Source organism: Oryctolagus cuniculus, chromosome 15 (assembly GCF_051225735.1).
Source record: "Oryctolagus cuniculus isolate XC-2025 breed Fujian yellow rabbit chromosome 15, ASM5122573v1, whole genome shotgun sequence".
NCBI classification, from domain to species: domain Eukaryota; kingdom Metazoa; phylum Chordata; class Mammalia; order Lagomorpha; family Leporidae; genus Oryctolagus; species Oryctolagus cuniculus.
In genome coordinates, this window is record NC_142881.1 from 84,243,861 (window position 1) to 84,256,289 (window position 12,429).

The 12,429-nt window shown below is 48.4% G+C and overlaps 1 protein-coding gene across 1 annotated transcript in view; it reads right to left on the minus strand.

The window, feature by feature from the left end:
- The window catches only part of LOC149122138 (beta-microseminoprotein-like), a 449,968-nt gene that overhangs the window by 369,191 nt on the left and 68,348 nt on the right, over positions 1-12,429 (minus strand). The window lies entirely within an intron of this gene.

Here is a 12,429-nt window from a genome sequence, read left to right on the forward strand (position 1 = left end):
ACACTGTTAGGGCCCAGGATTTCAGGTGGGGTAGGTGATGGGGTCCTGAGTTGGTGCCAGCAGTCCCCAGAGATGAGAGAGTGAGGAGGGGGGCTCAAGGAGTGTCCAGCATGTGGGGCCTTGCAGGAAGAACCAGAAGTGTCCCCGTCATTCCCATGGCCCAGGCTGCAAGCACTTTTCCTTCTGTGGCCAGAAGGCTGGAGGTGTCCTGAGCGTCACACCAAGTGATGGGGACCCCAAGGGTCACGTCAGGGCAGGCACCCTGCAGGCCAGATGGTGGCCATACAGAAGCAAAACCCATCTGTTCTTCCAGCAAAACCAATGGAAGATGGCAGCCTGGCCCTGTAGGTGCCACCTGGCTCTCAGGAGCACGCTCCCCCATCATTGTCCCTCAAGCGCAAGACCATCATTGAGGAGAGTAAAGGGTGCCACCCCGCTGCTGCAACTCCCCAGGAGCCAGCATGGGCTTCAGCTTCTGTCCCTGAGGGGACCAGTCCTCTCGGATCTGCCATTCAGCCCGACTTCAAGCAACACGCCAAGGAGAAGGGCAGTCATGGCAAGAGCAGCACCAAGCCCCACGTCCCAGGCTCCTCCACGGGGGCCTCAGGGTCAGGGGGCACCACCAGCCTCTCGGGCCCACAGTGCTCCTGGGTAGATGAGCTAGGCCCCCTCCGGCGCTGGACTTCCCTGACCAAACTCAACGTGACCTTCAAAGATGATGACTCCGACTCTGACGACGAGGAGTACTACAGCGGCCTGGAGGAGAAGTAAGAGGAAGAGGAGGAGGAGGAAGAGGAGAAAGACCAGGCTGCTGAGTGCCCTGCATCTCCCTGGCCAAAGCTGCTGCGAAACCTGTGATTCCTCCTGCTGGCGACGATTTTTGAAGAGCATGATGAGGGAGGCCGTTAAGAGGGTGCCTCCCCGGAGCCCTCATCCCCAGCCTTGTCTGTGAAGCCCTCAGAGTCTCTGCGTGGCCCGGGCCTCTTGGCCCCACAGAGCTTGCAGAGCAGGGGAGACCTGTCCCAATGGGGGGGCCTCCCACATCTCAGCCCGCCTGTCAAAGGCGCTGATTTCTGGCCCCTGGAGCTGGGTGGCCAGCAGGATCTCAGGGCCCCTCCCCCAACTGCCTCAAAGCCCCTGGATCCTGGGCCCATGCAGGCTGTGCCAGCCCTGGGAGCAGGGCTGAAGACGCCTACCCTGCTTGGGAGCCCCATGCACTCTGGGGACACTCATGGGCTGGAGCCTGCAGGAGCCAGCCCTGTGCTGGGAGACCAGGCCTGTGTGCCCTCCCTGGCTCGAGGCCTCCTTGCTGCCCATTCCATGGAGGAGCTGGATGTGTGTGGGCACCTGGAGGGGAAGAAGAGCCCACCAGGTGTCCAGCTCAGACGGGCCAGAAGCCTAGCCTGTCTGAGCACAGCGGCCTCCCCCATGGACAAGGTTCCTCTCTGGAGCTCCTCTCCACCTCCCTGAACAGCCTCACTCTAGCTCAACTCGGCCAGAATCTAGCTTCTCTATGCCCAGTGGACTCCCTGATTGACAAGGTTCCTCTCTGGAGCTCCTCTCCCCCTCCCTGAGTGGCCTCACCCTAGCTTATCTCAGCCAAGGATCCAACCCACTGCCACAGTTGCTATGGGCACCCTCAGAGCAGGAGATGAGATAGGACACAGACCCAGGCTCCTGTGGGCTGCCACATACCCCTCTGGCCTTTGTGAGGGAACCCGGGAACTTCTGCCCCCTTGTTGATTGTATACTAAATTGTTTATTTCAGAATGTATTTGATTTTGTGACCCCTGGAGCCGAGCTGCCACACAGGGTCCCTGAGTCCCTTGCAAGAGGCTGGAGGTGCCACAGCCACCAGATGCAGGCAGAGACCTGGCTCAGGGTGCTCCATCAGTTCCTGAGATTGACCTGTGCCCAGCATGGACAGGGGAGCACTGGAGGAGCAGCAGTGGCTGGGTACATGTGGCCTTTGGGACAGTTCAGGAGTGTGGGTCCAGCCAAGGGACCAGGCCCACGATCACCTCTGTGCACTGTCCTGGGTATGTGGGCACCAGGTTCCCACTCTTCTTCCCTCTTTGCTTCCATCCTCTCTGCCCCTTCTCACAATCCAGCATCTCATGGCCTGAGCCCATGAGAGGACCCCCAGGGCACTTCTGACCACACACCAGGATGCCAGTGGGTGGAGGCAGCCCCAGAATGTCCAGGTAGTCCTGGTGGCACACCTGGCTGGCCAGATGCCCACATGCCCTCTGGCAGCTCAGGCCTCCTGGGCTGCTGTCACAGTGGGTTCAGCTTCTCCAGGTCATGCTGTCACTAGGGGTCATTAGCATGGAGAATGTGTCCCCTGATGTTGGGAGAAGAGAATCCTGGCTCAGAGGCTCCTGGCCTGGAGGCTCCACAGGGAAGGAGTCTGGAACCCTACCTTGGGCAGAGAGAGCATCCCAGTTCTCCAAGGGTCCCAGACATTTGTAGCCCCTTCCTCAACCCATACAACCTCCAAAGGGCCACTAGGCCCTGTTCATCAGAAGCCACCTGGGTCATCCCAATGGGGCAGGTTAGGCCATAGCCATTTTCCCCTGGGTCTGGAAGGCCCAGGATTCTCTAGCTGTTGAGTCTGTACTCCATTCTTGAATGAGCCATGGCTGTGTCAGTGGCAGGACCCCAAGGGCTCAGAATCGCTGGTCCCCACAGGGTGCTTTTTGCAGAATCACGCTGAGGCCAGAAGCTGACGAGATAGAGGGTGACAAGTGGCTACTGTGCTGATGACTCATCTCTCCAGGCTGGGGAGCCACAGCCATGGGCCAGTCCTGAGCCTGCTCCTGTTCTCCAGTGCTCGAGGCTGGTCCTCTTGTTCCTGGGAACCATAAGGCCATATTTTGGAGTCTTCACCAGCTTCTTCTGCTCCTTATCTGGGGGAAGATGTGAGCCCGATGATGAGCTTGCAGGCAAGGTTGCTACAGGGCAGGTGAAGTGGATGGGAAGGCCTCTGTCCAGGTCAAGCCTGTGCTGTGCTTTGTGCTCTGCCCTGGCTTCCTGGGTGGACCGCAGTGTACTCAGAGATGTGCAGGCAGTCCACCTGTCCAGCCGCATGCCCTAAACAGTGTTACTAATGGGAACGCACACCTAGAGACTTTCCTGGTGCCTATGGCCTCGAACCATCCACCCCTGGTCAGCCATGTGCAGGGTGACCCGCAGGCATCTGTCTCCATTGAAAGCCACCTGCCTTTGGACAGTCCTTTGCCCTCCCTGGAATGGAGATTTCACAAACCTGGTGCTCTTTCTTAAGAAGACTTTCTCCATTGTATCACTTTGCTTTCTTGTCAAAAGTCTGATAACTGTATTCGTGAAGGTCTCTTCCGGGGTTACCATTCTGACACTCACTAATCCCACATTGCCATGATTGGCTGTCTCATAAGTTAGTGAAGCTGTGACACGTCAGTCCTCCAGTGTGTTCATCTTCAATTATGGGCAGTGGGATCTTCAGGGTATCTTCATCCCCACATACATTTTAAAATCAGTTTGGTAACTGTAAAACATCTTGATAGGATTTTTTGAAGATTTATTTATTTCAAAGAGTTACACAGAGAAGAAGAGGAAGAGAGAGAGAGCAAGAGAGAGGTCTTCCATCTGCTGACTCACTCCCCAATTGGCCACAACAGCTGGAACTGTGCTGATCTGAAGCCAGGAGCCCTGACCTTCCTCTGATTCTCCCATACGGATGGTAGGGGCCCAAGCACTTGGGCCACCATCTACTGCTTCCCAGGCCAGAGTAGAGAGCTAGATTGGAAGAGGAGCAGCCAGGACTCAAAGCAACGTCTATATGGAATGTCAGCACCCGCTACGCCACAGTGCTGGCCACATTGATAGGATTTTTATTAAGACTGTGTTGGTCTATTCAGTGAAGAAATACAGATATCTGGGCTAGATTGAGTCTTCCAATCCATGACCATAGAATGTGTCTGCAAATGTTTAGTTCTTCCTTGAGACTTTTTTAGGAGCTTTGTGGTGATCCACATAGAGATTTTGCATATTTTGTTGGAAGTATACCCAGATGTTTCATTTGTTTTGCTACAGAACACTTTTTTTTTAAATTTCCATGCATAGTTTTCTCATTAGATTCATTTTCCAAGAGCCCTCATATGTTAGTGTAGTTCTTTTCTTACATGCTGCTCTACACATCTCTAGTTCTGACTTGGTCTTGCTCATGCACTTGCTCATCTTTTTCTCGACACACACACACACACACACACACACATCCTCTTTCCTTCCTCTAGATTCACCATGGTGCCTCCCTGCATCGTAAGTAAAACAAAACAAAACAAAACAAAAGTGTCCTAGAAGGCTCTGGTATGCTTCCTAGGACACTACCCCAGTACAAAGGAGGAGAGGTGTCTCATTACTGCAATGAGTGGCTTGCTTTGGGGTGAACACACAGGAATTCCATATGGCCTCCACTGACAACAAGCCAGGTCTCTCTAAAGACAAGTGAAGATGAAAAATCTAAGTTCCCTATTGGGCCTTGACACCATCCCAAGGAGGGTGCTGCGGTTCTTCGTTTCTGAATCAAGAAGCTGGAAGTGTAGGCTCCACACTTGGCCTTGTCTTGTGACAGGGTGGGACTAACTAGGGTCTTTATGTGCAATCCAATGACTGTTGACTAAGTGATTTCTGTCTTGCTTGGCTGTACTTTTCTTGATTCTTTGACAAGAGAAAGCAGGCTTTGGTTATGGCTTATTTTGTCTACACTTGTTGGGACTTCTGAAATGCTGGCTTCTTGAGTTCTCAGTCTGAAATATGTAAGAACACAGAAAAGCCAGGAAATTCACCACTGTGTTATTTCTTGGGTGCTAAAGTCCCTAGTTGGTCTGCCTTCATTTCTATACCTTTCAGTATTCTTATCCTTGTTTTCTAAATAATAGCCAATTTTTTCAGTGATCATTAGTGGGAGCAATAGAGAAATACCTATTCCACATTCCAGAATCAGGAGCTCTAAAAAGATATTTTTAAACAAAACATGTACTACTTTATTACTTACTGAGGAGTTGACTCTACTTTTGCTTGGGTGGGAGAAAATATGCATGATATAGCTTCAGATACAAGTTATGGTATCTCCCCAGCATGCAGTCCATCAGAGGAACTGGCCTTTAAGAGACTGCTCACTCTAGTGACAAAGTTGGATGGTTCCATTTCAGTGTTAGCAAAGCTGACTTTAAAAAAATCTTATATCAATGATTCATGAACCCTCATTTTAACTATCCGACCTCCCCACAAATGCTCCCAGGGTTGTCTTGAGATGAATTGGCTTAGTGGCTCTTGTCCCTACAGTGAATACCTAGGCTGTGACAGTCTCCTGCATCAATCTACCTGCCCCACCACCACCGCACACACACCTCTGAATAACCCTTCCTCTCTGAGGACTGCACACATCTCTCCTATAATGTTCTCATTTTCTAAAAGAACACATTGGAGCATTTTGATCTTAGTTCCTTCATGAACTCGCTTCCATGATACCTGACATTTTCACAGGAAACTGGTCCCAGTCCCCAGGGAAAAGAAAGCTTGCTTGGTAGGAGACTGCAATGACCTTGCTGCCTGCTTCTCCATTCCCTTAACTCTTTGCTTCTGATGTTTCAAACTCCAGTGAATGATGAGTCAGCCACAGTTACACACATATTAACTTGGGTAACCCTACAGCAGAAATAGCACCAAAATGAGTTACTAATTCTGGTGAGTCAATAAGTAGAAAGAAAGGTAGGGAGTGGAGTGGATGGATGTGAGGGCAGATGCTTAAATGGAAGACTGTGGCTGCAGGTGACTCTTGGAGAATTCTAGAAAGGTGACCTGATGAACAGAGAAATTGTTTCAATTTATGTTAGAGGACATTTCATTTCTAAACCAACATGCTTGCACAAAGTGACTTTCCATCTTGACATGAGCACAGACAATATTTGGAAAGGCAGATTTCAGGGAAATGTGATTTAATTGTTCATCAGATTAGGCCAGCCTCCAAAATGTCATTTGCTGCTCTCTTCTGCCAACTGGACCTAGTTTCACACTAAGAGGACTTTAATATCAGGGCCCAGGAAGATTGGCACCTCCCGAGATCTAAAGTGGCTCAAAGGGGATTTTCTCCTTGACACTTGAACTTCATTAGTTAACCTGCCTCTCTGTAGTTCTCCAACACAGGCATCACATGATGTATTTATTTTCCTGCTTCTTGCATCCTCAGCCTCAGAGAAAATCAACCAAATAAACAAAGAGTTGAGCTGCATTTTAACAGCATTTCCAGAGAGATCTTTCAAAGTTTATTTGATACTGGCTGTGTTTATAACATCACCTGTTATTTTCTTTCTCCTGTTTAGTTCCCTGGTAGCCTTAGATTTAAATATCAGGCGAGGGACTTAACATCTACCTCTGTTCCTCATGCATAAATCACAGCCACAAAACCCTTCATCCTTCTGTTCACCCCACCTTGTAATGAGCTAAGAATGGGAAGGAGATGCAGCCTTCAGAGCCTGTCACGCTGTGACACATGAGCAGAAAATGCCATCTAGAGAGAGGCTGGGTTCTGTTCACAATAAACATTAATACAAAAGGAATACAAAGCCACAGTCTCGTGTCCTGTCTGCAAAGCGTGCCTTTGTTTAATGTGTCTTTTCCTGAGCAAAGCAAGCTAGGACATTTAAAGTCAAGTTCATGCAAATGTTTAAGCAATGTGGCTAGGGGTCCGTGTCATGGAGACATTGACCAAGCTGTTGTCACCAAGTATTCCCCAGGCACTTCGGCAGCAGATGTGACTTTGGGCTTCTGCAAAGAGCAATTCAGATGCGTCTTCCTCCATTGGAAAGCACAGAATCCAAGACTAAGTCATAGTGCTGGCATTAAAATAAAATAAAATAAAATTCAAACACATTATACATAAACAGAAGACTGTACTTAGGTAGAAAATGTCCAAGCCCCAAACATGCTTTGAGTAGAGTCAATAAAAATCTCACAGAGCATGCAAAATAAGGGGTCTTCATAAAAATTAAGTAGAAGGGGCTTGAACAGAATTTGTAGACATAAAAATCAGGTTAGGTTTTCATGCTTGTCTTGATCAGTTCAGGGAAAATTCATAGAGGGGTTATTATTTCTGGATTTGCTTTTAAACATTTTAATAACATGAAAGGCATGTTTAGGATAAGTTGCCATTTCAGATAAGCATTAAGTAAATTCACTGATGTGACTAGCCCGGGGTGGATTGTGGTTTAAGAGACATGGGGGATTAGGTGAAGATCTGACTGTGGATTGTAAACATGCTGGACTCAATAGAGACCCAGGAAACACAGCAAAAGTATTGGCAAACCTGCTTACGTGGTTCTCACGAGAGGTTTCTGAGAGACAGCTCACCTTGCACATGCCATTCAAAACCACCAAGTTTGACCAGAACCTATCCTAAATGGAAGGGACAGACAGGAAGCAAGTCCCTGGTGGATTGAGTTATTCCTGTTTTAACAGTCAAACCAGACTGGCTTAGAAGGCCAACAACAAGTTCTTGGACCCTGAAAATTTAGGGAGGAAGTGTTTGGACAACACTGAAATCATTCAGAATCAGTCATCCTCTGGAACAACATGGTAAAGTGAGAAAACTTGGAGTCTGAGGACCGGAGCGTAACCTCAGCTCTGTGGATTACCAGCTATGTATCCTTGGGAAAACCAATCTATGCCCAAGAATCTCAGTATCTAAACCCAGAAAATGTGGGACTTGTTCTATATTAGCATTTCCTAAACTGTGTTTCAAAAAATGTTCCTTGTGTAGTAGTAGATTGTACTCCAAGATGGCCATGGCACTTCCTTGTACCACTCTCAGTGACCTTCTGCAATGCGACTTCGGTCTCCCACCAAGAGGAACAGAAGTGTTCACATCCCTGGATTCCAGCCTGGCCTTGTGACTTGTTTTACCTGATATTATGCAACAGAAGTGCTGTTGTCCAACTTTCAGGAGTTAGGCCTTTGGCTGCCTAATGGTTCTGTTGTTGGCCCTACTGAAACACTGTCTTGAGCACACCTTTGTAAGAAAACCATCTGGAAACAAGAAATCATATGAGAGAGAAGTGGCACCCCAGACAGCACCAACTGCGACAGCATCTTCCACCTTCCAGCACAGGAAATACATGGGATTTTGAAATACACATCTTCACTGTTACCTGAAACCACTAAATGTGGGGGCAATCTGTTGTGTAGCATTAGATAACTCAAATGGTGCTCAGTAAACTATGCGGTTTTATTGTCAAGTAAGGTTGGGTGAAGACTGGCTAAACAATTGTAAATGAGTTTATCAAACTATGGAGTTGCATAGCTTTTAACATTCTAATGTGGACTTAAAACTCCAAAGCATGGGAAGGATTTGAATGTCATGTCTGCCAGACTTCTTTTGATCACAGGGTATTATTTTCCCTAGAAAACTGATGAATCATTGTGGATCACAATGTGGGAAATACTGATGTGTTAGAATTCCAAAGGCCCTGCCAGTCCTAGCATTCCAGAAGTCTGCAAATGGAGCAGAGTATTTTGGTCACTATTTCTTCTTGATTATCTTGATGACAAGCAAATTCACTCCATGGTTGGTTGCTATGAATTTCATTATTCACTTCCACTGAAAGTGTTTTTTACTCAAGTATAAGTAGTTTGCAGCACTTATTGTGTAGTATCAAATCTATACTTCCATTTCACACACATGTTCTTCTTTAATCTGCAGAGTTATGTGGACTGAATACTATTATGACCACTGAAATATTATGTCCATAGGCAAATGGATGAGGGAGAAGCTTGGCATCTGGACCCTGGATATATATCTGTGGAGATTCAGAAACACAGCTATGGAGAACCGACTCCAGAACCCATATCCTCAATAACTGCACTGCACTGGACACTGTTCTTCTCTTGCTCACAGAAAAGTGATGAGGTAATGTTGGCCAAGCCTGAATCCCAAGTCTTCCATCCTAGGAAAAGTTTCAGGTAGTCAAATGGGGAAAGGATCTTGGGTTAACCTTCAAGAGAGAATTAAAAGTGTACCAACATCTACCAAAGACCTATTTTAAACCACTTACTGTGATAGGATTTTTAAACCATTATTTATTTGAAAGGCATAGTGAAAGGGGGGGAGAGGGAGGGAGAGAGAGGGAGGGAGAAAGGGAGGGAGAGGGAGAGAGAGAATTGAGATTTTCCATTCATTGGTTCACTCTCCAAAGGTCCACAAGAGCTGAGCCTGGGACAGGCCAAATCAAGGAGCTAGGAATCCATCCAGGTCTCCCACATAGCTGGGAAGGATTCAAATCCTTGAATCATCAATTATCTCCCAGGCACATTAGCAGGAAGCTGGACTGGGAGCTGAAACAGGATTCCATCCCAGGCACTCTGATGGATGTAGGAGGCAGCTTAACCCATTGAGCCAAACACTGGCTCTGTGGCAGGATCTGAACACACCCCATGGTATCTGATGTTCAAGCAGCCATCTGGGGTAGGTAAGATCATCTCTATCTTATGACTGATGCTCAAAGGAAAATGGCTCCCAGGTAGAAGGAAAAGTCTGATACCAACATCAGTATATAATGTTTCCACTCTGTTTCTGCCTAATTCAGGCCATGATGTTGTTATTCAAATAATGGGTTTACAAAGATGGAATCCCCCCAAACAGCTGCATGCATAATATTTCACCAGCATGGAGGAACTCTGAAGTGTGTGGAAGATAAAAGGGCACACTCAGGAAGATGGAATTAGTGAAATAGGCTGGTCCAGCAGGAAAGGAAACCTGGTGGAACAACTGAACAGTGCATTAACAAAACCAGACTCAGAAAAGCCTCCTTTGGTGGGGGAGAGAGGAGTCTTGTTCCCTGAATCTAGTAAGCAAGGTAGAACCTGTGACAATCTCCCACCTTGTCTTGGTAAGACCAGGGAGAGTCAAGAGACTTTGAAGAAAAAAAACCCTTTGCAATAAGCCTCTAAAGGCTGCCTCTAACTTGATTTTGGACAGAGGACAGCTCCCCTGCTCAGTCCATATGTAGGACCCACAGGGGCACCTGGAAGTGTAACCTCTGCAAGAAGCCCACAGGGGCTGGCATAGCAGGGAAAGCTGCCACCTGCAGAGCTGACATCCCATATGGGTGCCGTTTCGAGTCCCAGCTGCTCCACTTCTGATCAAGCTCTCTGCTATGGCCTGGGAAAGCAGTAGAAGACGGTCCCAGTGCTTGGGCCATCTTAATTAGTATTGAGCTGAATAAATGCAGATATAATCACACAGCAGAATACTACATAGATGGCTAAAGTATTGAGGTTAGTTAGCATCGGGGCAAAGCACACAAATGAGGCTCAATATAAACAGAGTGGAGGGACCAGCAGAATTCCTTGTTGATCAGCAAGCTCTTGAAATTCTGTGTTCCTGGGGCCAGCACTATGGCATAGCGAGTGTTGCAGTGCCAGCATCCCATATGGATGCTGGTTTGAGTCCCAGCTGCTCCACTTCTGATCCAGCTCTCTGCTATGGCCTGGGAAAGCAGCAGAAGACAGCCCAAGCCCTTGGGCCCCCGCACCCATGTGGGAGACCCAGAGGAGGCTCCTGGCTCCTGGCTTTGGATTGGCCCAACTCTGGCCTTTGTGGCCATTTGGAGAGTGAACGAGTGGAGGGAAGATCTCTCTGTCTCTCTTTGCCTCTCTCTCTCACCTCTGCCTCTCTGTAACTCTTTCAAATAAATAAATAAATCTTAAAAAAAAAGCAAAGTGCACACTGTATCCTGGGTTTTTCCCTATGGTACGTAGGTCCTTCCTATGCTCTTTTGTCCAAGTGGGGAGTATATGGGGACTGGGATCAAGTAGGCAGACATCTAGATTCTGCCATTATCTTTCATCAAGTAATTATAATCCTACCTTCCACGTGAGGAAAAAGAAGGTTTTGAGAGATCACTAGCATGAAATTAGTGATGCCCTGGCTGCAGCCTGGGAAGTTGCTTGAGGAAAACAGACTGTAGGTTATCATTGCAGTCTCGAGATACCTACTGGGTCCTTCTGTGTGGGGACGCCACCATGAGTGCCCTGGGCAGGACGCACAATAAATCAGTGTTGCCCCTGCCCTCCAGGAGCTCCTGATCTAAGGAGAGAGACTCCTAGAGGGAAAAGAAAGCCAACTCTCAGAAGGGGCATAATAAAAGCTATTGCAGAGATTTATGAGCAGGAAAGACAATAAGTTCCTGGTCTCCTGGGAGGCATAGAAGAAAGTTTTATTGTGAAGGCTGCTCTCTGAAGGAAGGGCAATTTCAAGAAATGGCAATGTGTAGGCTTCCAAGCAGTGGGGACAATGTGAGCAATGGCAGCAAGGGCCTGAAGGACACACACAGGGTAAGTGAGTATTTGGGACTCACTGCCACAGAGGAGAGGAGCGTGGAGAGAAGCTGCGACTAGAGAGGAATTTCATCTGAAGACAACATAAGCCAATGACAGGGGGGCCAGTTCTCCAAGGCAGTCTTGGAGCGCATTCTTTGCTTGGCACAGGGACATCCCTGCAATGCTGGGAGGTCCAGCATGTCCCTGGACTAGGGTCTGTGGGGTCCTCCCTGGTGTCCACACACAGGAGGGGCAGAGCAGGCAGAGAACTAGAGCCTTGGGGTTCAGGCAGGCTCACAGCCCCTGTTTCTCATCATTTCTCAGTGTCTTTCCCTGATTTTTAGGTCTATGTGGCTACACCTGAGTGACAGACTCCAAGTCCTAGAGTGAGCCTTTCACAGCCCATGGTCCACCACAGCTGGGAAGTGGTGCTACAGCTCAGCCTATTGATTAGAGATGTAGAGCAGACTTGTTGGGGAGCTTGACAGGGTATAAAACAGCCAACTGCAAATCTGTGTTTTCTGGCTCACCGTGAGGAACCCAGAGGGGCACTGAGGCCATGGCTCTGGTAAAGCAGAGGGTCTGAGAGAGGGAGAGCCCCTGCCATGGGAGACTGTGCCACAAGGGATCCCAACCATCAAGCAGTGGCCAGCCAAGGTCATTGCCTACAAGGGGATGCTGAGCTCTGCCTCACAACAGTTCAGGGCCCGGCACCTGTAATCTGCCCCAGCCTGCTTCCATGGCAGAATGGAAAGTTCAAGTTCTGCTTCACATCTAAAAGATTAAAATGAATTTCTGGGAAGGCATGGCTGTCTGTTTAGAGACTCCTCACTGTGAACAGGTGAGCTAGATTCATTCCTACTGGGCCTGTGGCAGACAGAAGGACCAGACACCCCAGGTTTGTGCCCTGGTATTGACTCCCTGCTCTGAATATTTGGCCAAGCCCCCTTGTCCTGTTGAGTTTCACTGCACTCCCCATCCTGCTGACCCAGCAGAAGGGCAAGCCTGAGTCCATATTTCTCTGATGGAAGCAGACTTTGTGGGATCAAGTCTCCACCTCTTCTTGCCACCTTT